This window comes from Astyanax mexicanus, chromosome 16 (assembly GCF_023375975.1).
Source record: "Astyanax mexicanus isolate ESR-SI-001 chromosome 16, AstMex3_surface, whole genome shotgun sequence".
Lineage (NCBI taxonomy): Eukaryota > Metazoa > Chordata > Actinopteri > Characiformes > Acestrorhamphidae > Astyanax > Astyanax mexicanus.
The window spans coordinates 39,277,888-39,303,428 of record NC_064423.1 but is presented as its reverse complement, the minus strand read 5'-3'; the positions used below and the strand labels follow the sequence as shown (position 1 = coordinate 39,303,428).

General features: G+C 41.2%; 1 protein-coding gene and 1 long non-coding RNA gene across 9 annotated transcripts in view; one reads left to right on the top strand and one right to left on the bottom strand.

Moving 5' to 3' along the window:
* The window catches only part of plekha7b (pleckstrin homology domain containing, family A member 7b), a 291,689-nt gene that overhangs the window by 241,696 nt on the left and 24,452 nt on the right, over window positions 1–25,541 (bottom strand). The window contains exon 1 of one of the 8 annotated variants that reach the window (XR_007424773.1): window positions 5,522–5,745. The exons of the other annotated variants lie outside the window; for them this stretch is intronic. The gene's annotated coding sequence lies outside the window, so the exon portion shown is untranslated. Of the gene's footprint in view, window positions 1–5,521; window positions 5,746–25,541 lie in introns of those variants that run through there. 8 annotated transcript variants of the gene reach the window in all.
* On the top strand, window positions 3,242–24,013 carry LOC125782189 (uncharacterized). The gene is made up of 3 exons (XR_007424784.1): window positions 3,242–3,681; window positions 18,092–18,157; window positions 23,832–24,013. It is a non-coding gene; the product is annotated as an uncharacterized LOC125782189 (long non-coding RNA).

The following is a 25,541-nucleotide window of genomic DNA, read 5'->3' as shown; positions in this document are numbered from 1 at the left end:
CAGAAAGCAATGAAATCCTCACAGCAATGCTTTAAAACAACATAGAAATAGTACTTTATAATACGTTTATAATAAGTCTATATAGTGTATTTCCAGAGCATATCAAAACATCAGAACCATTATCTGGCCTGGTAAAGGTCATGTAAAGGTCAGCCATTGTTAGCTGTATACCTGATACATAACACACGTGTTCAGCTCTGTTATTAAAGCCTTTCCAGTTTAAAACCCGCCAGGCTCCACTGTAACATGCGGGTCTGGCGCTGTAAGGCCTTGACCCAGAATCCTCGGCTTACAGAACAAAGCCTTTTCATTATTAGTCGCTGGAATTTCCTTCAGCAGAGAAGCATGGAGGCCAGCCCCGGATTCCTGTCATGGTCTGAATCCCACTCTCCCACAAACCCAAATAGTGGAAAGCCTGGATCAGAACGACAACACACTGTTTACACGCGGCCTGGAGTTCACACGCAGATCCGCCTGGACAAGCTGAATTAACTCAAATAACTTTAAAAATTAAGCGTAAAGTAATGTCTATTGAAAACTTGAGTTAATTCCACTTATTGTGCTTAAAGTTTAAGTTACTTTAAAGGAGAACTACAGTGTAAAATTGACTTTGGGTATAGTAAACCATGATAAAAAATATTTACTAGAATTGGGCGATAAGGCCCTAAAATAATATCGCAATATTTTATATATATTTCAAGAATACACTACTGCATCAAAATGAAAATTACATTTTATTATTGCATACAATATGATATGGCACACTCCTAACTGAGATATAAAAAAAATACAAGAATTTTATCAGATTTGTAACAGAAGTCAATGATCCAAAATGTCACGATACTAATAATATTATTAATGCACTCCAAATATCTCCATATATCCAGGATTAAAGTTAAATAAATGATACTGGACAGATATGATCTGTCTCTAGTAGATATATAATGAGAAATGAGAACAGTGTGATTTTTTTATTTGCTAAAAAAAAGTAAAAAAGTGGAACCCTGATGTGATAATTAGGGGTGGGCGATATGGCACCATATTTCAGGATATAATATCGTTCATTATTGAAAAATGTTGGCGATATTATCGCGTACTATATGATATGGCACACCCCTAATACTTACCTTTGTTGAATAGCACAAAAAAGCTCTTCTACACTCCTACACTCTGTACAACGGCCGTATTGGGGCATATTTTACCCCAATAAATCACTTTTTACACTGTTATCCAGGCTCAAAATAGCTCCACACTAGAAACTGGATAGCCTGGCACTTCGAGCCTGGATAATGCTGTAAAAAACTATTTATCAGGGCAAAATATGCCCCGATACAGCCGTTGTACAGAGTGCAACAAAATTACTGTATCTCAGAAAGCTGTAGGAGAGCGGTGGTGGGTTATTCAACAAAGGTAAGTAGTTTATATCATGTTTTGCTGCACTAAAAGTCAATTTTATACCGGAGCTCTCCTTTAATTGATCTCTTTTTGTATTATCAACTGCTTTGCACAATTATTCCATTTTGAATTTTTTGATCAAGCTAATAAAAAAATATTTGGATTTAGTCATATAATATACAAAATTAAAAAAAACATAGACTTAAAAAAATAGATGGAGAACATAATTGCTAAAGAATAGCACACAGCCAGCACAAAACTCAGCATCTCAGAAAATGAGGCTTGCTCTTACAGCCTAGAATATCAAGGCCAGGCAGCTGCCGTATTTTTGCACTTAAAATCCTTTAATTTTCCCAAAAACTGACAGTGTGCCTTATGTATGAATTCTACCAGTCAGGTATTGAGGAGCAGTAAAGCCACTCTGCTGAATTACAGTGTTATAAGGGTGAGTTTTCAGTGACGTTTCTCCAGCACTAAGGCTGGGTGCAGCAGCATTAGCATTAGCCGCTAACTGTAGCACTAGCACTTTCGCTGATCAGAGGTGAGTATATCGGACTGTAGTCTGAGTATTTACTGTGTTAAAACAAGCTACGTGGGGTGAACTGCTAGCTGATAGCGCCAAGAGTTACCAGAACATTCAGGGTTTCTCAGTCTATCGTTATCGGGCGGTTATCTGTGTAGATTAACATCCAGTTTAACTTTGAGAGAAAATATATTTTTTTAAGCGTTACAGTTTTGATTACTTAGGCAAGGGAAGCATGGCAACACCTTTATTCCTTACTATTGTCGCTTAAAATGCACCGTTGCCCCTTATGTATGAAAATAGACCAGAAAATAGACGTTCATTGGTAGTGCGCCTTATAATCTGGTCTGCCTTATATTCTGTAAAATACAGTAATCATAATATACAAGCTACAATTTTATGAAAGATATTCTGGGGGAATGACTACACACTAACGGTCAATTTCAGAAACTGGTGGACACACCCAGTGTTCAAATTCATATTGTGCCAAAAGCCAATAGAGAAGAAGAGGTCAATGGCAACAGACTAAACTCTTTTTTTAAAAAGTATATCCAACTTTTTTTAATCTTAAGCAATGATTGTTTTATTTACTTTTAAATACCTATTATTGTTAAAAGTTAATCGTAAATTAATCGTGATTAAGCACAGAATTCTGTTAGGATTAATCAGATTAATGTTTTAATCGATTGACGGCACCAATTTTAAGACAAATGAAGACGATTTTTCTTAGCTAAATGAATTTTAGACTTAAGAATCTTTCTTTCTAAGGATCTGCAGACTCCCTGTCCTCACTCAGCACAGCTCTCAGTGTTTAAGTTCCTGTGCCAGGCTTCTGAAGGGCAGAGAAAGTTCTGGTAGTGCTGCAGTTTCAGTCAGCTGGGAGTTTTTTTGTTGTTGGGTTTTTTTTTTTCTTCTTTCTTTTGACAGAATGCAGTAGAGGAGCCTTCGTGGCGCTCGGCCGCGGGGGGGACCGTGTAGTAAGATCTGTTACGGGTTATATGAGGCTCCTTACTGCATCTACTGCAGTAGAGTGAAGATTTCAGCCAAGACCCCCCCCCGAACACACACATTTCTGTCTCAAACACCTCTATTTAGTGCTGAAATGCACACCTCAGGTCACTACTGAGCCGTGAACAATCCCCTCACCCACCTCTTTTAGCGTTTCAAAGAGAGCCCCAATTCTCTACACAATATTATATAGTATAGAGTGGGGTTCTGCAGTAAACTCATATACAATGTACAGGGGTTGGATAATGAAACTGAAACACCTGTCATCATTTTAATGTGGGAGGTTTCATGGCTAAATGATCAATCTTCATTATTTGCACATTGCACCAGTAAGAGCAGTAAGAGTGTGAAGGTTCAATTAGCAGGGTAAGAGCACAGTTCTGCTCTAAATATTGCAATGCACACAACATTATGGGTGACATACCAGAGTTCAAAAGAGGACAAATTGTTGGTGCACGTCTTGCTGGAGCATCTGTGACCAAGACAGCAAGTCTTTGTGATGCATCAAGAGCCACGGTATCCAGGGTAATGTCAGCATACCACCAAGAAGGACCAACCACATCCAACAGGATTAACTGTGGACGCTGTAAGAGGAAGCTGTCTGAAAGGGATGTTCGGGTGCTAACCTAGATTGTATCCAAAAAAACATAAAACCAAGGCTGATCAAATCACGCAGAATTCAATGTGCACCTCAACTCTCCTGTTTCCACCAGAACTGTCCGTCACCACAATCAATTATTGTGCTCTAAAACCAGGTGTTTCAGTTTCATTGTCCAACCCCTGTACATATACAATACAATACACAAATAAAAATATTCTCATTTAGAGCATTTATTTGCAGAAAATGAGAAATGGCAGAAATAACAAAAAAATGCAGAGCTTTCAGACCTCACAGTTTTTATGCATCTTTGCATCATGTTCTCCTCCACCAGACTTACACACTGCTTTTGGATAACTTTATGCTGCTTTACTCCTGGTGCAAAAATTCAAGCAGTTCAGTTTGGTGGTTTGATGGCTTGTGATCATCCATCTTCCTCTTGATTATATTCCAGAGGTTTTCAATTTCATAATATGTCTTATTTTTTTTTCAAGAGCTGTATGTAACAAGTGATTCCAAATTCTCTTAAGAAAGCATCTGTTTATGTTTGTTGGCAAAAACGAAAACCTTAAAAGTAACGCCAAAGGCAACAGCATCAGTCTGAGAAATAAAATAATAATGCAGAACGTACTGCACAGCGATTACTACAAGTATCTTAATGCGCAAATGTCCAGAAATCTGAAACCTGTACATGAGAACTTGCGATGCCATGCCAGAGAATCTCTGTAGAGGAGAATATGCACTTGAAGTGAGTCCAAAATGAATGGGTTCATATGAAGCAACTGAAGCAACTGGGCAAAATCAGAGTTTATAAATGTATGATCAGTTTTATACTGAAATATGTACTTACGTCCTCAAGACAAAAGGTTTTAGCACTGCAAATATAATTTTTTAAGGTATTAAACACCAGTTATGAACCTTTTAAACTTTACTGTAACTCCACCAGTCAGCTCACAGTAGCAGAAATGCCAGTGTCTTTGCAGTGTAAACCTGCATGCTGTAGAAAAAAGGACCGCTTTCATAGCGTTTTAGTGAAATACATTATTCTAATTTCTAAAATGTGAGAAGAAATACTCAGAACAAGTAGTCAATTCTAAGTTTTAATTTTGATTTTTTAGCTTTTATCTCCGTCCTGAAACCTGAAGCAATTATTGAATAGAACACAATATATTTCACTAATATGTAACGAGTTATTTCAGACTTTTAAACTTCCATAATAGTGAAATATCAGCAGCACTTCTAGATGATTAAAGACAGAGTTCATACACTTTTTAAACCAATACATTTCCATGAATTTTTTCATGACTTTTTAATGCCTTTAAAGCAAATTTTGCACTGCAGACATGGACAATAAAACAAAAAAACAACTAAAACTATAAACAAAACGCAATTTTTCATATATAATAAAATGTGTGTAAAATCCTGAGAGCTTCACTGCCACATTTGTTTGCAAAATAGATTTCACAATTTTTTGTAAACTTTTTGGGTATTTTTATCATTCCAAAACATTATCCGGGCCTGGAAATTGCTGTTTTCCAATTCCATTCCAATTCCAGGTTTTTCATGACTGTATGAACCCTGAAAGGGAACAACGCGGCATCAATTCCATCTAAATATCAAATCAAATCAAATTTATTTGTATAGCGCTTTTTACAACTTGTGTTGTCACAAAGCAGCTTTACAGAAGCATGATTACAGGACAAAGAATCAGACAAAATATTAAATATAGAAAATAATTAAAGAAAACCCCCAGTGAGCGCGGAGGCAAGGAAAAACTCCCTCAGAGCTGCAGGAGGAGGAAGAAACCTTGGGAGGACCAAGACTCACATTTAAGGGGGACCATCCTACCACTGGTTAAACAGCCTTTAAATTAATTTAAAAAATCTTTCTACATCCATATAGGTTTAATATATTCAGGAGAATAGCAGCACCACTAATGGAAGCAGTTAGAGTTCATATAAGCTTGGATGGAATCAGTAGTGGATATGCAATCTAACCTTTCGTCCTCAGCGGCGGTCTCGTCCACTTCCTCTTTGATAGCCTCCAGCTGAATGTGGACGTCCTCGCGGTCGGTGGCATTGTGCGGCGCGTGGCGCTGCAGAGGCAGGCAGCTGCAGCAGGTACCCATGCTGCCCGCGGGTCTCTCCTGCCCTCTCTCCTGCCTGGTGCGTACTGGTTCCCCCATGGTGTTTAATGCACATGTTTAGTGGGAGCTCATCTCGTCTGAGAACGGCGGTGGCAATGCGGCGGCCGAGTGCTCCGGGGTTAAATATCACCAGTCAAATCAGCTTTGATGGAACGGGCGCAGCGTGGCGAGACACAGGCGCCCACTGTGTCCTACTCTCAATCCTCTCTTTGTTGTTTTCTCCGCCGCTGCCCCTTTCAGTACACTGTTATTACCCCCGACTCCCATTTGTTTCAACCAGCAGAAAACAATGTGTTCTTAGCCCGCCGAGCCTTCATCGCTCATGGGGGGACGTGATGGTGCCATGGCACCTCGGCCCTGTGGCCCTCGGCTCTCGGTGCCCCTCCTCTGCAGGGGAGCGAGCTGAGGGATGTGGAAAGTGTGGCTGAAATACACCAATCAAGCATTACATTATGACCACGACTAGGGGTGGGCGATAAGGCTCTAAAATAATATCATGATATTTCATGGTATTTTTGCGATAATGATACTCTTAGCGATATATATATATTTCAAGAATACACTACTGGAACAAAATGAAAAATACATTTTATTATTGCGTACAATATGATATGGCACACTTCTAAATGAGATATTAAAAATACAAGAATTCAATGAAGTCAATGATCCAGAAATTCATGATACTAATCCTATTATTAATGCACTCCAAATATCTCCATATATCCAGGATTAAAGTTAAATAAATGATACTGGACAGATATAATCTGTCTCTAGTAGATATATAATGGGAAATGAGAACAGTGTGAATTTTTCTTTTGCTAAAAATAGTAAAAAAGTAGAACCCTGATGTGATAATTAGAGGTGGGGGTTATGGCACCATATTTCAGAGTATAATATCATTAATGATATTGAAAAATGTTGGCGATATTATCGCGTACGATACGATATGGCACACCCCTTTTAACCACCACTTTGATTCTAAATCCATTTTTCAGCAAAAATGTATTTTTGCACAAAATGTAAATAGCATAACATACAGTGCGAACAGAGGCAAAAACCTGATATGGGCTTATATAAAGCCTCTGCAGTTGTTGAACAATGAAACTGAAACACCTGGTTTTAGAGCAGAATAATTGATTGTGGTGACGGACAGTTCTGGTGGAAACAGGAGAGTTGAGGTGCACATTGAATTCTGCGTGATTTGATCAGCCGTGGTTTTATGTTTTTTGGATACAATCCGGGTTAGCACCCGAACATCCCTTTCAGACAGCTTCCTCTTACAGCGTCCACAGTTAATCCTGTTGGATGTGGTTGGTCCTTCTTGGTGGTATGCTGACATTACCCTGGATACCGTGGCTCTTGATGCATCACAAAGACTTGCTGTCTTGGTCACAGATGCTCCAGCAAGACGTGCACCAACAGTTTGTCCTCTTTTGAACTCTGGTATGTCACCCATAATGTTGTGTGCATTGTAATATTTAGAGCAGAACTGTGCTCTTACCCTGCTAATTGAACCTTCACACTCTGCTCTTACTGGTGCAATGTGCAATTAATGAAGATTGGTCACCAGGCTGCTCCAATTTAGCCATGAAACCTCCCACACTCCACACAGATAGGGACTTGAACCCAAAACCCCAGTGCTGGGAGGCGAAAATTTGCGCAAACTGTTGGCAACTAAAAAACTGAGCTAAAATCGTGTAGTGTGGATCTGGCTTGAACGGACAAATGCAAATCAGTGCAGTTCTTTTGGTGACCTTTGTCACTCCACTATAGTGTAATTTTGTGAATATTGAAATGTTTTCCAGCTATAATCAATCCAGCTCAGCTCTAGACCTGGAGAATCTGCAATGTGCCAGTCCTCTCAAGCAGCACAAAACATTACGATGCTCTAGTGAGCTAAAAATAGCTCACCCTAACTCTTATCTCCACTAAAGCTCACTATAAATGCTCAGAGCGATCAGTTATGTCTGCATTCACACGCTGCTGGTGGTCGGACGCCGCTAATGCAATTTCACTGAGATAAATGGTCGCTGCCGCAGGTAGTGAATTCTAAAGTAGCGCTGGTGTTGTCTTCCCCCCCCCCCCCCCACGCCTCTCCTCGAGCCCAGGTTTGGTCCACTGCGGCTCCACTGCACACAGATCCCGCCGCAACGGGAAATCATTAAGCAGGTCTAGTCTCCTGCTCACCGAAAAACGCAGCATAATCACTTTATCCCCTATTCTTCTCACACACAGAGAGACAGAAAAAGAAAAAACACTGCCACAAACGTGTCTGCATCTTACCACCTTATCCATACAACCAATTACAGCACAGGGATCAAACCCAAACACTTAACTCAGGGCAATTTCACACCTGAACTGGAAATACAGATTGTTAACATGCAGTTTCTGAATCTGGTAACTCTCATTAACTCATCCTGTGTAACAGTGTTAACTCTTGCTCTTCCGTTTCTGGAGCATCCTGATTAGTGCCAGTTTCATCATAAAGTCTTTGAAAGTATCCTTAAGTAGAGTCACAAAGAACGTCAAAGTTCCTTCATTTCTTAAAGTAATTTTTTCCTATTACTTAGTTGAGGATTTCTTACCATAATCTGGATTAGAACATTACTCAAATATTCACTATTCACTGTATACCTGTAACTCTACCTCTTCACTACTTTACTTTAACTGATGCTCTCAAATACTTTATTAAGAGGCACGAAATTTAAGTAATTAACTCTTGATGACTCCAGGTGACTCTACACTTTAACTCTTCAAAGAAAGGTGGGCTCTGAGTGGTCCAGCGTGATTAAGCGCTGCCACTATGAGATCAGGAGATTGCTGGTTCGAATCCCAGTCATGCAGCTTGCCATCAGCTGTCCTCTCTCTCTCTCTCTGGGTGGGTACAGTAGATGGCGCTCTTTCCCTTTATCACTCCTAGGGTGATGTGGATCAGCACAAGGCTGCGTCTGTGAGCTGATGTATCAGAGCCCGAGTCGCTGCGTTTTCCTCCGAGTGTTAGCGCTGTGATGCTACTAAAGAGGCAGAGTCTGATTTCACTTGTGTCGGAGAAAGCGTGCGCTAGTTTTCACCCTCCTGCTGTTGGGACATCACTAGTGCTAGGAGGAGTCCTAATGAGTGGGTTGGGTAATTGGCCGTGTAAATTAGGGAGAAAATGGGAAAATATTAGAAATAAAATTATATTAAAAAAATCAAAGAAAGTGTGCCTTTCATTTGATATTTGATATGAATTGATATTTGTGTTGAGGACATAAGTATATAATATAGTGTAAAAATTATCAGACATTGATAAACTCAGTTGCTTCATATGAGCCCATTAATTTTGGACTCACTTTAAGTGTGTATTCTCCTCGATAGAGATTCTCTGGCATTGCATAGCTAGTTCTCTTGTATATTTACTTCTGGTGTGTTCTCATGAAGAAACACGTTTCTGGAGAGCTGTGAGGTGAGTCCACGATTTACCACAATGGAAAAATTGTGTAATTTGTGTGTAGTGTGAACAGCACAACAACTTACGATTCAAAAAGTTGTGTAATGTGAACCTGGTATAAGACACTTTTTTGCTTTAGTTTAGAAAACATTTATAAGACAGTCTAAATCCTCCAGTTAGTTTAGATACATATATAAGGAGTTACATGTGCACAGAGTTTCCAAAGCACTAAACTGGCCAATTCATGCCTGTGGTCCAAAAAGTAAAGGGAAGCTCCAATGCAACCGTACCAAGAAGCAGCTGAAATCTTCACTCAGCCATCGCTTTTCCATCTGAATACCCAACAGCTCTCCACACATGTGCACTCTGCACCCGTAAGCAGGATTTAAGGTTAGTGGTGCCAAGCGTTTGGCATTTAATAAGATTCCCCTCGGCTCACCCATCCTCTCCACCTTCAGCCCGACCCGCCGCGAGCTGGCTGATATGAAATCGATTCCCATCAACTCCACAGGCCATCAAAACAATACGGAACTAATTAACCAACTCAATACAACCCCATCAGATGCAATTTAACTCAGAACAGGGGAACCCAGACCCTGAAGAAGTAATTAAACTAAGCATTCACATTAGAGCAGATTTAATTTCTGAGGAAAGGTGCTGGCATGGAAATGCCTAAACCATCTAATTAAGTATCTGGATTAAAATAAACAAACAAACCAGAACTTAAAGCTACTAAATCTGACATTTTATACAATATTAAAGCAGAAAATTGCTAATTTCTTATTAAAAGCAGACAACTGCTTATTGCTTATTGCCCACACTGCACTGCGCATGCAAGGTAGTAGAGTGCAGTGCAAAACGTTCAGGTGAAAGTGGCGTACAAACAGTTCTCCACCAAAAATAAATCAATCGTATGTATAAATTATGTATTATGCTGTCTAAGAATTTGAACAATAAGAACAATGCACTTTTTAAAAAATGTATCTGTGATGCTAACAGCCAGACTTGGCAGTACTTAAGCCTGCAATGCTAACAGACACAGCAGATAGGTTAAATAAGTTTAGAGTTGGTTAGCCGCGATACTAACAGCAAACAAACCTCAGCAAGGTTAAATCCTCATTGCTAACAGCCACAGCAGCCAGGCTTGGCATGATTGGAACAGGTTAGCTGCAATGCTAACAGACACTGCAGCTGAAATTAGCAAATAAAAAACTCATGTGACATTTAAAAAGCATGTTTAAAAACTAATATCTTTAATTTTCTATCAAGTCATGTTACTGGCACTCACTCCTGTTACATTTTTTATGTTTTGAGTAACAGGAATAAAAGTAACAGGAATGAGTTTTTAGCATACAATTAGCAAAAACATGAAAAATAGCTAAATGGCGACTATGCTAATAGCTTGAGGACACGTTTTAAAATTAGTTAGTGTTCACATTTATACATGTCATTTCCTGGGGACAGAAATGGCAATGATTCGCCGGAATATGCCATGTATTTTAAAATATAAATTGTGGAAAAAGGACAATTATTAGAAACAACATTAATAAAAAAAAAATTTAAAAAAGATAAAACGTGACTTTTTGGATTTTTAACTCAAATAATGTTACTGTTTGGATAATGTTTGATAAATTAGATGAAATGTGACGCTGTGTATTATTTGTATTTGTGAAAATGATCTTGAATAAAGTTTATTTATAAGGTTTGGAGAGGATTAGCTGGATGCTAACCGGCGTGAGGTTGGTACTCTAGTGAGACATCCACTAAGGTGTACGAGAGAATAATTCCCATATTTTTGAGGAAAAAGGAGAGTTTTTTTTTTTTTTTTTTAGATTTTTCTACATTTTTGAGCTCATGAGGAAATCTGCACACTGCTCCTGAGCTGCAGTGCGTCAGTATGAAGGAAACAGTGGGACGCTTCGACTTTTTCAAGCCTTTATATCCAGTCCCATGAGCTTAAGCCAGTAGAGAATAAAGAAAAAGCACAAACGAGTCCATAAGGTAACGCCACGTCAGGAGCTAGAACAGGCTATGGGTAACAGCCAGATAAAAGCTAAAGATAAAGTATCTAACCCTAACCCCAACCCCAGCCGGTTAAACCTGACAAACCAGTTTTAAAATTGCAGTTATTCAAGTGTGGCTAATACTTTGCATGATATAAATCTGTAGGCAAATCCAGCACAGCTCTGGGTTTTAGAGGTAGAAACTTTTTTCAGAAACATCAGCATTAATATGATACTTTTTAGAGGAATTGAGGATGAACTAGGGTGGTGATCAATCATTCATTTAACATCCTAATCCTAATTTACATAATACCACTGAATTTTGTCATTGAATGCAATCAAATCCTCACAGCAATGATCCAAAATCAAGTAGAAAGCCTTCACTCCTGTACAGTAGAGAAAGTTACTCCAGCAAAAAACAGGATTAACCCTATTGCAGAAACAATAAAGAGTAATGTGTAATTGGCTAAAAATGTGATCATTACTTTTGTCCATATAGTGCATCTGCACAGAGAGTACACTAACATTATAAAAGCATTATCTGTAATAATTACAAAATTACAAAAAAAATGGCATGTTTTGAAACTGCTGCTACAGACCAGCTGGATTTAAGGTGGAATAGAAAAATGTAACTTGTTTAATGGCTAAATGCAATTTATTAAAAAAGAGACGCATCTTGTTTAACTAGTCTAGCAGGCTTTAGTAACTTTGAGTGAGTAACAAAACTTGTGGCTAACATTAGCTACGCTAACGTTGTGGTAGTGGTTGGTGTGGTGCAGTGGATAACACCACCACCTGCCAGTGAGCTACCATGTGTTTCTCAGTGTAGCACGGTCAGACAGCATTTACGAGCGCTCACCGAGGCTAGGGCTAGCAGTTAGCCGCTAATCTAAGTAATCTAAGCTTACTGTAAATAAATGGAAGCGCTTTACTCACCCAAATAAACAGTTTTAGGAGAGAGGTTAGATTAACATCCTGCACTCGTTTGACTTTAAAAGAAAAGGTGTTTTTTTTTTTTTAGAATCACAGTTTTGTTTACTCAACTTAGCTTTATTAGAAGGAAAACATGGCAACACCCCTGTTCTTTACTAGTGTCGCATAATGCGCCTTATAACCAGTGCACAAACAATAGTGTGATAAATACTGGAGGTTTTATTGTGCTTGCACAGTTTTGATTCGCTTAAAAAATACAGTCCAAGTTTGGGCACCCCTATTAATCTTAATCATTTTTAGTTCTAAATATTTGGGTGTCTGCTACAGCCATTTCAGTTTAATATATCTAATAACTGATGGACACAGTAATATTTCAGGATTGAAATGAGGTTTATTGTACTAACAGAAAATGTGCAATATGCATTAAACCAAAATTTGACCGGTGCAAAAGTATGGGCACCCTTATCATTTTATTGATTTGAATACTCCTAACTACTTTTTACTGACTTACTGAAGAACAAAATTGGTTTGATAACCTCATTGAGCTTTGAACTTCATAGCCAGGTGTATCCAATCATGAGAAAAGGTATTTAAGGTGGCCAATTGCAAGTTGTTCTCCTATTTGAATCTCCTCTGAAGAGTGGCATCATGGGCTCATCAAAACAACTCTCTAATGATCTAAAAACAAAGATTGTTCAACATAGTTGTTTAGAGGAAGGATACAAAAAGTAGTTTCAGAGATTTAACCTGTCAGTTTCCACTGTGAGGAACATAGTAAGGAAATGGAAGACCACAGGGACAGTTCTTGTTAAGCCCAGAAGTGGCAGGCCAAGAAAAATATCAGAAAGGCAGAGAAGAAGAATGGTGAGAACAGTCAAGGACAATCCACAGACCACCTCCAAAGAGCTGCAGCATCATCTTGCTGCAGATGGTGTCACTGTGCATCGCTCAACAATACAGCGCACTTTGCACAAGGAGAAGCTGTATGGGAGAGTGATGAGAAAGAAGCCATTTCTGCAAACACGCCACAGACAGAGTCGTCTGAAGTGTGCAAAAGCACATACGTACATGTTTGTGGCGTGCTTGTAAAAATGGCTTCTATTAGATATATCAAACTGAAATGGCTGTTGCAAACACCCAAATATTTAGAACTAAAAATGATTAAGATTAATAGGGGTGCCCAAACTTTTTCATATGACTGTATAAATGAATATATAATATACTATAATATACATTTTTTATTATTACTATTATTACAATATTGCCAAGCCCTAGTTGATGCTTATCATTAAAAGCCTCTGAACAGTTTTGGGGGTAGAATAACCTGATCAGGACATCCCTAGTGAAAACAACACCAACAGAACATCCCTCAGTGACAAAAACACGCCGTAAATATTTCCCATTATTGTGTGGGTGAGTAATGGAAGTGAACAGCGCTGTGTTAACCGCAGTGAGAGAGCGAGAAAGCGAGAGAGAGAGCGAGAGAGAGAGAGAGAGAGAGAGAGCGGGGAATCCGAGTCCCATCCATGTAGGCGGGAAGTTAACGTATGGCTACAGTCTGATGGTAATCCAACACCTCCGCCGCGGCTCCTGTGGGACGTTCACCCAAAAGACAGAAAGAATATTGTCTGGACAGAACGGCATTGTGGGGCCGAGCCTTCGGGGAGCGATAGTGTTGCAGCCGCTGAATGCAGACTGACTTCTACACATATCCGCTTGCTTTGCTCCAGGTGAAAACGAGGGAAAGCACTTTCAGCTCTTCTGCTCTAATGGAGTGGCACACATTCCTCTGTGACTTTTCACACGAGTGACACCCACGCCTGTCACCATAATATGCCTGACACTTCATAATCAGTGTCTCTAATAACTGTGTTCTTACACATTAACAATCCATATAATCAATAACAGTGTAACTACTGGTGAAGTACGTATTGTTACAGACTTAATACACTTGTAAAAAAAAAAAAATTATTTACACGTCAGCACCAATTTTCACATTTGTTTAATATATGTACCTTTCAATTTTTGGATTTAAAAATAAGGGAAATTTTCCGTTGCCCGCTTTGAGACGTCCCACAAGCCCAACCGAGGTTAAGTATCTCTTACATTTTAACACAGGTTTAAAAGAAACCTAAAATAACCACCGGTGATCCATTTACAAACTTCAATTAGATGATCAGTATCTGATACCTTTGTTGACACTGAAATGCTTTGGACATTCCTACATATTGTCGCTGTCCAATAGAAAACACTTATCTACATTTTTGTCGATTTTCAGTTTACTACATAGTTTGAACAAACAAACTCTCCCTTACACTGAGACAAAAATTCTTGATGAATAGACAAATAGAAACTCTTAAAAATGACCTAAAATAAACTCTTTTTACACTGACTTCCATTGAAAGTTTACAAGGTTTTTCTCTCTCCTGTAAAGTTGCTGTTTTGGAGATAAGTGTTTTTCATTGGACAGCAACGATATGTAATTCTTATAACACAGCCTAAATACAAAATACTTTTCTAGATATTAACATGAAGTATTCACTTTTCTGGCAGGAATAAACTTTCTCTTTTTGCATCCATCCATCTCTCTGATTTGTTGTTCCAGGGTTCTTCCCACTGTCGACATTTCAGTTTGAAGAGGCCCGGGAATGTTTTTTTAAATAATATAATACAGGAAATTTATGGGAAAATACTAATGCGGGAAAAGGGCGGGAAAAAAAATACAGTTGTTTCCCGGCCAAAATGGGAGACTTGACAGGTATGGTTTAATTGTGTAGAGAGTGTGTGAATTTTCACATGTAAAAGTGTAAATAGTGTATAGGGCTGGGTAGGATTTAAAAAAAAAATCAATACCGCTACTGATACAATACTTTAAAAAAGAATACAAAAGGTGAGAAGTATTCTCAAACACTGTATTTATTTAACAGCCAACATGAGTACCGTAATTTCATTCTGTCACCAGCATTACTTTAACAGCATAAACTATAATTATACCACAGTTACTGGTATAAAGCTATGTGCAATGTGATTGGCTGAGAGGCGTTCTGTGAGTGCCGTTATCAGCTGGTAATGCACTGTAACTGAAGCTCTTTATGTATTACTCCACCACATACAGGTAATCTAGCAACGATGCAGCGCTTACAAGCCAAACAGCACAGCTACAAACAGAGCAGCAATGGAACTATTTTAACTTGCAGAATTTTCATTACCAAACAGATCCTATTTTCTCCTCCTCTTTAACTCAAAATCTTTTAATAAACAGTGATAATGGAACTGTGGTATAATCGCAATAGGTACGGTACTCGGTCTGCAGTCTCGTGCCTACGACTGCAACACAGCAGTGCCAATATTACACGTTATAGCACAAACCTCGAGTGTAATATTGCATAAATCTAATCCCTAACCATACTGCTGAATGTACTTCAGTTATTAAGAGTATTTTAAAAAAATCTTCACTCTAATATTAATTTACAATGATTTCCATAATTTTGACATTAATATTAATAAACAATATTTAGCATGATAAAAAAATGTTTTTCTAAAAGACTTATATTGTACTAGCCTTCATTTCTTAAAGGATAATAATTGGTTGCTCAATATATTAATGGGTATTAATGGACTATATAATGTATTTAAGGTAGTTTTTACTACTACATTAAAATCAATAACCAGTTAACCAGCAGCAGTTAGGTTGCTGAACTTTAGCTCTTCATTGCTATAGTAAGCTATATCTGTATCGGGTGCATAAATGGTTGTTTCAATTTTTAGGGGGAGGATTTCACCCATTCATACTTAAAAACATTGGGTAAGGGTACAAAAGAGAAATGTGATTGAGCCCAAGTAAAGTCAAAAACATTCTAAATCAATATTCTGAATCAATGAGGTGGTCATAATGTTATGGTAATGTTAACAATGTTTTGCAAAGTTGATATTGGCTTGTTCATACTGATAGGCTCTTCTATTTTTTGCAAATAAATAATAGGTAATACTGACGTTAGCAAAATTGTTTATTATATAGTTAATTATTCAGGTGTCGTCCATTTATTTATTTTACATGGACAGGCTTCACAAATGTGTAAATAGTGACGCCCACACGGTGCAGATGACGATAGAGCCTGGTTTCTAACTCAGAAAAAGGGTGAGAGGTTGTTCAAAAATAGCATCTCAAGTCAAGGGGTGCTAATTCAAGGTTAAATTTTTAATTTATTCATGTTCTGACAGTGTCCCAATCCCCCGAGAGGCTGTGTTCTAATTGCGTAATGACAGTGTAGGGTGTAGGGGGTGTAGGGGGTGCGCTGCTGCTGCTTTTGCCGTGTTGTTTTGTGCGGATGTAAAGCGGAGTGGTTTTACTACGCTCGCTCGAGCCCAACAGGCCCTCCATTGTGCCGCCAGCTTCTTATTACCAGCAACCTGCGGCACCAGCAACAGGCCGTTGTCAGGGCAGCAACATGTGGACTTGGATCAGGATCAGCCTGTTTGGTGCACAATGGGAACGAGACGGGGGGGAGGGGAGCAGGAGCCCGACACAGACTTCAGTAGAGATGTTTTGATGAAGCAACACATAAAGAATCATGTAGTAACTTAAAAATGTTAAATAAACCAAAATACTCTGGGTCTGGTCATTCTGACTAACTTGTTTGCCCAGGATTTCACCATCATAAAGTTTTTAATTTTCCATTTTGAAGTTGAGTAGTTCTTGCCATGCTTTTTTATATTTATTTTGCACACAATTCCACATTTTATTGCACATTGTTAATTATTTTAGACATGTTAATTCTACAGGGGTTGGACAATGAAACTGAAACACCTGTCATGTTAGTGTGGGAGGTTTCATGGCTAAATTGGAGCAGCTGTCACGTCCTAGCCCTGTCTCATGTCTCTCTGTGTTATTCCCACATGATCTGTGCTCCTCTGTGTCTCTTGTCTGTAGTTTTCCAGCACATGTCTCATTTGTAGCTCCGCCCCTGCCCCAGGTGTTTCCAATTCTAGTGTGTTTCCTGTTTGTTAAATAGGTCCCCTGTGCCACTTGTCCTCTGTCGGTCTTTGCACTAACCTCTGTTGTTTTGTCTCTCTGTGTTTCTCCGCGTCTCTATAACCCTAGCTCCGTGTTTATTCCTAGTTTGTTTCCTGTGCTCCTTATTCCGTGTTTTTCTCTGTTTATCTTTAGTTCCCTGTTATTTTCATTTGTTTTCTCCCTTGCCCTGCTCAGTTTAGTTTTCCTAGTCTTGTTTAGCTTCTTGTTTATTTCCTTGTATATATTTATCCCTGCCCAGTTTAGTTTTGTATTTATCCAGTCCCTCATTTGTTTCTTTGTTTATTTACTCCCTGTTTGTTTATCATTAGTACTTCTTGTTTGTTTAGTTTATGTTCTCTAGTTTCACTGGTTTGTTTTGGTTTTTGGTTATTTGTTTATCTAGTTTTAATTTATTTGGTTCACTCCCTTGTTCCTTGTATATATCTCCCTGTTTTATGTTTTAGTGTTTACTTGTTCCTTGTTTACTTGTTATTTATTTATTAAATTATTATTTATTGATTTCACCCTACCTGCACTTGCATCCGTCTCCTCATCTCCCTGCCTGGGTATTTCCTGACAGCAGCCTGGTGGCCAATCTTCATTAATTGCCCATTGCACCAGTAAGAGCAGAGTGTGAAGGTTCAATTAGCAGGGTAAGAGCACAGTTCTGCTCTAAATATTGCAATGCACACAACATTATGGGTGACATACCAGAGTTCAAAAGAGGACAAATTGTTGGTGCACATCTTGCTGGAGCATCTGTGACCAAGACAGCAAGTCTTTGTGATGCATCAAGAGCCACGGTATCCAGGGTAATGTCAGCACACCACCAAGAAGGACCAACCACATCCAACAGGATTAACTGTGGACGCTGTAAGAGGAAGCTGTCTGAAAGGGATGTTCGGGTGCTAACCCGGATTGTATCCAAAAAACATAAAACCACGACTGATCAAATCACGCAGAATTCAATGTGCACCTCAACTCTCCTGTTTTCACCAGAACTGTCCGTCACCACAATCAATTATTGTGGTCTAAAACCAGGTGTTTCACTTTCATTGTCCAACCCCTGTATATATACACCATCAAATATAGACTATATAATCTGCGGTTTTGTCACGTCTGGTGCTGTTAGCTCCTCTGTCCCTTCCACACCAAGCTCCAACGGAGGTTCTCAGGTTAACAACTACACTACCCAGAATGCACCACCCGCTGACATCACGCACTCACCTGATCACGTGACACCTCACCTGCTTCCACCAGGAAGCCCCGAATACTGATTACTGGCACTATAAAGGTGCACGCCTAACAGACTTCATCGCCGCGTATTGTAGGTTATCCTCGTACAAAGCGTTACTTATCTCTTGTCTCAGTTACTTTGTGTATGACCTTGCTTTTGTTTACTCTACGCCGATTCTTGCCTCTGCCTTTGATATTGGATTGTTTGTGTATGACCTGGACTGTGCTTTCACTACTGCCTCTTGGATTACCTCTGATACTGGATTGCTTGTGTATGAACTCTGGACTGTCTCTCGTTTATGGTATGGTTTTGTCTTCATTGCTCTGTCTACTGGTGATCACCCTTGTTTTTGTATCGACCCTGATTTCATCTGTTTATTATCATAATAAACACATTTTGTTTTTATCAGTATCTGCGCTTGTCTGCTATTCTGTTCTGACCATGACAGAATACGCAGCCGAACTAAATCAGATAGCAGATACTGAGGCTATTAGATCTGGTTTAGCCAACCAGGGGAGGCTACTCGGTCAGCACCAGCAAACGCTCGCTGGTGTGACCCAAGCTGTTTCTGAGCTAGCCCGCCAGCAAACCACGCAGCAGCAACAACTAGCTGAGCTGCTAGCTCACCTCAGAGGCGTAACTGAGCCTAGCCCTAGCCCGTTAGCTGCCCCCAGTATGCCCAACGCTAACTCTTCTGTGCCTGGATTTTCTGTCTCTAAACCGGAGTTGTTTGATGGGGATCCGGAAAAATGCAGCGGTTTTCTTTTACAATGCTCCGTGTTTTTCAGTAATTCACCGCCTACAACCGATAAAGCTAAGATCGGTTTCATTATCTCACGGCTTTCTGGTAAGGCACTCGAGTGGGCTACAGCTATTTGGGAAGACCTTTCTGGGGCTAGTTACACTGACTTTTTGGCTACTTTCCGCTCAGTTTTTGATCATTCGCGTTATGGACAGTCTAATGGAGAACTTTTGCTGGCTCTTAAGCAAGGTCAGAAGCCGGTGGCTTCCTACGCTCTGGAGTTTCGCACTCTCGCGGCTGGTAGTGGGTGGAATAACGCTGCGTTGATCAACGTGTTTAGATGCGGACTTAATCCAGATATACAGAGGGAATTAGCCTGCAGAGATGATTCCCTGACCCTGGATCAGCTCATTTCACTGTCGATCCGGTTGGATCAACTTCTCTCGCGCCGACCCAAGATCAGTCCTCGCACTCAACACACTTCTGTGTCTCTGCCCCGCGCTCCCACTCCAGAGAAAGCTGCGCTGCCTGCCCCAGAGCCCATGGATATCCAGAAAACCCGGCTAACTCCTGAGGAGCGGCAGCGACGAATCCAGCTTCGCCTATGCCTTTATTGTGGAGAGGCCGGGCATTTCAAGGCTGAGTGTGGTCTCCTGACCCGACCTGTGAAAGCTCCAGCCCTGGGACAGCGCGTGGAGTGCTCTCCACGCGCTAACGTGGTACGTAAGCACAACACAATCCTTCGCTCTAAATGTTTTTCTTTGCCTGTTAATATTGTGTTACCTACTGGTATGCTCTCTGTCCCAGCGCTTGTAGATTCCGGGTCGGAGGGGAACTTCATCAGCCAGGACCTAGTTAAGGAGCATGGAGTGCCCACCAGAGAACTTCTACGTCCATTAGCCATCCATGCTGTTGATGGAAAGACTGTCCGCTCCAAGCCGGTTACCCTGCAGACTCTGCCCATCACTCTACAAGCCAGCGCTCTTCACTTTGAGGAACTACCACTTTTCGTGCTTCCCTGCACCGAGCATCCAGTTATCCTGGGCATGCCATGGCTGAAGACCCACGATCCCACTGTCTCCTGGCGCGATGGGGATATCACGGTTTGGTCTGCTCACTGTCATGAACATTGTTTAGCTCTGGATAGTTTAGTTATTCAGTCTACTTCTGTAGAGAGTCCTGAAGTTTCTGATCCCATTGATATACCTGCTGAATATTCAGAGTTTTTAGAAGTGTTTAGCAAGGAAAACGCTACTAAATTACCTCCGCATCGCTCCTATGATTGTGCCATCGACCTAGTGGAGGGTGCCACCCTACCCAAAGCTAGAGTCTATCCTCTTACGTTAGATGAGGAAAAGGCTATGAATGATTATGTCACCGAAGCGTTAGCCCAGGGTTTCATTCGGCCGTCGAAGTCCCCTGTCGGGTCTGGGTTTTTCTTTGTTAAGAAAAAGGACGGGGGACTGAGACCCTGCATTGATTATAGAGGCTTGAACGCCATAACGAAAAAATTCGCTTACCCGTTGCCCCTCATTCCATGTGCTCTCGAACAGTTACGTACGGCTTCTTACTTTACCAAGCTCGATCTGCGTAGTGCGTACAATTTGATCCGCATTAGGGAGGGGGACGAGTGGAAAACCGCGTTTACCACCACCAATCGCCACTACGAGTACCTTGTTATGAGCTATGGTCTCGCTAACGCCCCCGCAGTATTTCAGTCATTTATGAATGACGTATTTAGGGATATGATTGGGAAATACGTAACCCTTTTTATTGACGACATTTTGATCTATTCCCCCGACCTCGAATCACATGTTACGCACGTTCGTCTAGTTCTTCAGAGGTTGTTGGAAAACAATCTTTATGCTAAAGCCGAGAAATGCGAGTTCCACCTTCAGAGAGTCGCATTTCTCGGCTATGTTATCAGCTCCCAGGGAGTTCTTATGGATGACTCGAAGGTAGACGCCGTTACTAGCTGGCCTGTTCCCCAATCTATCAAAGATCTCCAACGTTTCTTAGGATTCGCCAATTTCTACAGGCGTTTCATACGCAACTTCAGTACCATAGCTGCTCCCCTTACAGCGTTAACTAAGAATGCTACCAAAATTCTTAAGTGGTCCCCTGAAGCTGACCAAGCTTTCCAAGCGTTAAAAGCCGCCTTTGTCTCTGCCCCCATTCTCACGCATCCTAATCCTGATCTGCCCTTTGTAGTCGAAGTAGATGCTTCTAATACTGGTATCGGAGCAGTTCTCTCCCAACGCAGTGGTTCACCGCCTAAACTGCATCCCGTAGCCTTTTTCTCAAAGAAAATGTCACCAGCGGAGCGTAATTATGGGATAGGGGATAGGGAGCTGCTGGCTGTTAAACTAGCTCTAGAGGAGTGGCGTCACTGGCTGGAAGGTGCTGCACATCCATTCACCGTTCTTACTGATCACAAGAACCTAGAGTATCTCCGTACTGCTAAACGTCTTAACCCCCGTCAAGCTCGCTGGTCATTGTTTTTCTCCCGTTTCAATTTTTCGATCTCGTTTCGTCCAGGTAACCGTAATACTAAAGCTGATGCCTTATCTCGTGTTTTCAGTTCCCCAGACGACACATGCCACGCTTCCGAACCCGAACACATTCTGCCACCCACTGTTAAAGTAGCAGCTATTAGATGGGAACTCGATGACCTTATTCAGCAGAGTCAAGCTAACACACAACCTCCGGAGGGTTGCCCTCCTCACAAGATTTACGTACCTGAGCAGTTTCGCGATCAGCTCATTGGCTGGGCACATGCTGCCCTTACGTCCGGTCATCCAGGCGTTACACGCACGCTACAACTAATCTCAGCTCGGTACTGGTGGGAAACCATGCGAGCTGACGTTCAAACTTTCGTGGTTTCATGTTCTATCTGCGCACAATGCAAAACACCCAAAACCCTTCCAGCCGGTAAGCTATGTCCTCTACCAGTTCCAGAACGACCATGGTCACATATTGCAGTAGATTTTGTTACCGATTTACCTGAATCTGAAGGTTACACTACTGTCCTTACTGTTGTAGACAGATTTTCTAGGGGTGTTAAGTTTATCCCTTTTCCTGCTCTTCCTACTGCTCTTCAGACCGCCCAAGCTATATACACACACATTTTCAGACATTATGGGGTCCCGGAGGACATTTTGTCAGATAGGGGTCCTCAATTTACTTCAAGGGTATGGAAATCGTTTTTTGAACATTTGGGTGTACACGTGAGTCTCACTTCTGGGTTTCATCCCACTAGTAATGGTCAATGTGAGAGGGTTAACCAAGAGTTGGGAAAGTTTTTAAGATTGTACTGTTTTAAGCATGCGTCAGAATGGTCTCAGTATTTAATTTGGGCTGAAATAGCTCAGAATTCCCTGATTAACTCCACGTCTGGTCTCACTCCATTCCAGTGCATTCTGGGTTACCAGCCTCCGTTAGCTCCGTGGACAGCATCATCCACTGAGATCCCCGCTGTCGACGACTGGATGAAGCGGAGTGAGCAGGTGTGGGAGGAGACGCATCAGCAAATCTCGGAGGTTTTACGGAAATATAAGGAGCAGTCCGACAGACACCGTGGTACCACCCCCCAATACCAACCCGGAGACAGGGTGTGGTTGTCGACCCGGGACTTGAGGTTTGAAGGGGCCTGTAGGAAACTGCTGCCTAAGTATATTGGCCCATTTAAAGTGTTGTCTCAGGTTAATGAGGTGACTTATAAGATCGAGTTGCCGGCTCAGTACAGGGTGCATAACTCGTTCCATGTTTCTCTGCTCAAGCCTCTTGTCCCAGGTCCGCTTGCTGAGGGTGTTCCAGATGACGTGCCGCCCGCGGCAGTGGAGGGGGAGGATTCGTCTACCTATGCGGTTCGAGAGGTGTTGGATTCACGCAGGCGTGGCGGTGTGCTCCAGTACCTCATAGACTGGGAGGGTTACGGCCCTGAGGAGCGTTGCTGGGTTGCCGCCGGTGACGTGCTGGATCCTGCTCTACTGGCCGAATTTCATGCCCGTCACCCTAGTAAGCCTGCTCCTCGACCCCGTGGGCGTCCCAAGCGCTCACTCTCTTCTTTGGCTCCGGTGCGTAGGGGTTCCCAGTCTCGCAACCCCCGCCTGCCCGTCACCTCTGAGGCTACGTCTGGTCCTCCCGCCGGTACTCCCTGCCCGTCGGGTGGACGTCGTCGTGGTCGTCCCCGTTCCGGCTCCGTTCCGACTCCCTTGGGGGGAGGTACTGTCACGTCTGGTGCTGTTAGCTCCTCTGTCCCTTCCACACCAAGCTCCAACGGAGGTTCTCAGGTTAACAACTACACTACCCAGAATGCACCACCCGCTGACATCACGCACTCACCTGATCACGTGACACCTCACCTGCTTCCACCAGGAAGCCCCGAATACTGATTACTGGCACTATAAAGGTGCACGCCTAACAGACTTCATCGCCGCGTATTGTAGGTTATCCTCGTACAAAGCGTTACTTATCTCTTGTCTCAGTTACTTTGTGTATGACCTTGCTTTTGTTTACTCTACGCCGATTCTTGCCTCTGCCTTTGATATTGGATTGTTTGTGTATGACCTGGACTGTGCTTTCACTACTGCCTCTTGGATTACCTCTGATACTGGATTGCTTGTGTATGAACTCTGGACTGTCTCTCGTTTATGGTATGGTTTTGTCTTCATTGCTCTGTCTACTGGTGATCACCCTTGTTTTTGTATCGACCCTGATTTCATCTGTTTATTATCATAATAAACACATTTTGTTTTTATCAGTATCTGCGCTTGTCTGCTATTCTGTTCTGACCATGACAGGTTTATATGTAAATAATACTGTGTTTTTGCACTTCATTTTAATTAAATAATAGATCTATGCTTCTTTAGTGTTGCAATGTTAATAAACATAATTCTGAACAGATTTCGCTCATTTAAACATCCTGAAAATGTTTTTTAAGCTCAGTTTTAACGCTCTACTTAAAAAATATCGGGTTTAAATCGGGTTGGATATTTTGGGCCCGATCTAAGCTCTACTACGAACACAAGAGCGGATCTACACTTGAGAAAGCCGCCCTGCCTGCATAATCAAGACCATCCATCAGCCAAGCCTCAACCGTCTTATCAGAGCCGTCCACCGGGCAGGGTGAGCTGCTGAGTGAGGAAAAGAAGATGAGCACCCTGATGCTCCTTTTCCTTTTCCTCACATTAGTCTGGCCTGACAGTGTGGAGAGGACCCTCAGCATGAGGACCATAATCTCTTCCCTCATCCACCTCCACCTCCGTCCAGCCCGGCTCCCCGTGGCCGACTGTCACTTATCTCTCTGAGGTCAGGCCAGTCGATATTGGTGGAGATGAATCAGACAGTGACCTCTTTATGAGTCACCTGGAAACGTCTCTGAACTCTGCAGAGATCCAGCAGCTTCTGTGGAGATTAATGACCCTCCTCCCGCCAGAACTGCAGACGGCAGAATTTCCACCACGAAGTGTTGATGACAGTCACAGAGGCAATTAATAACGGTCCAATCACAGGGCAGGGATGTTAATGTTGTATAAAAACACGTTAACGTGTGCGCTTAATCTGGAAATATTAACTTTATGTAAATGATTTTTTCACGCAAATTACAGGCTGAAGTTTGGCCACAACCTCCATGAACCTTCCATAATTCACTCATTTTACAGAGCCTGGTGATCTATTATTGTTTGTTTTAGAGTATTTTAGAGTATTTTTAAGTGTTTATTTAGCATATTTTGTAATATTTTTGGTATTTAGCAACATCAAATACGGTACAGGTTACAAATGCTGGGTTTAGAACATATATCCAAGTGGTTGGTTGTGAAATATCATTAAAAAGCATTAATTTCCTCCAATACCACTCTGTTTTTTTTTTTTTGTCCCTTTCTCAAAAAATATAAGGAATCATGATTACATTCTCAGGGGGACTTCTGTAAAAAAATATATTTCACACTTCTACTCAGTGATAAAACTGAGGAGCAGGGAGTTTTTTGTCTGGCTTTCTCGGTCACATGAGATCGCGTTCAGTAGCTCCTCCATTTCCACTCGCTGTTGTGTTTACATGGATTTCTGTGGAAACGCGCACCCAAAGTGTAATTACGTAATTACGGTGCTCGGCAGTAGACAAATAGCTATTTTATTAAATGCGAGGAGACGAAACTCAGAGATGTGCGTCCGGATGAGACTAAAATTACTGGAGGACCACGAAGTTCAGAGAAAAATAGTAGATAATTCAGTCTGACAAAAACATGTACATGGTCGTTCCGGACGGAAATAAAATTACAGAGGAGCCCCCTCATAAAAGACAAAATTACCACAGGACCCTCATTGAAACTAATACTGTCAGGATAGGGCTTTTGTTGTGCTTCATACAATATTATTTTTAGCAACTGACACCTCCAATTTACACATAATTTTATTTTGCCAATCTAACATTGATTTTTTTAATTTGAATTAAAATATCTGTATTTTTTATCCAATCAGAACCCTGGGACCTAAAAACACTGTAAGACCAC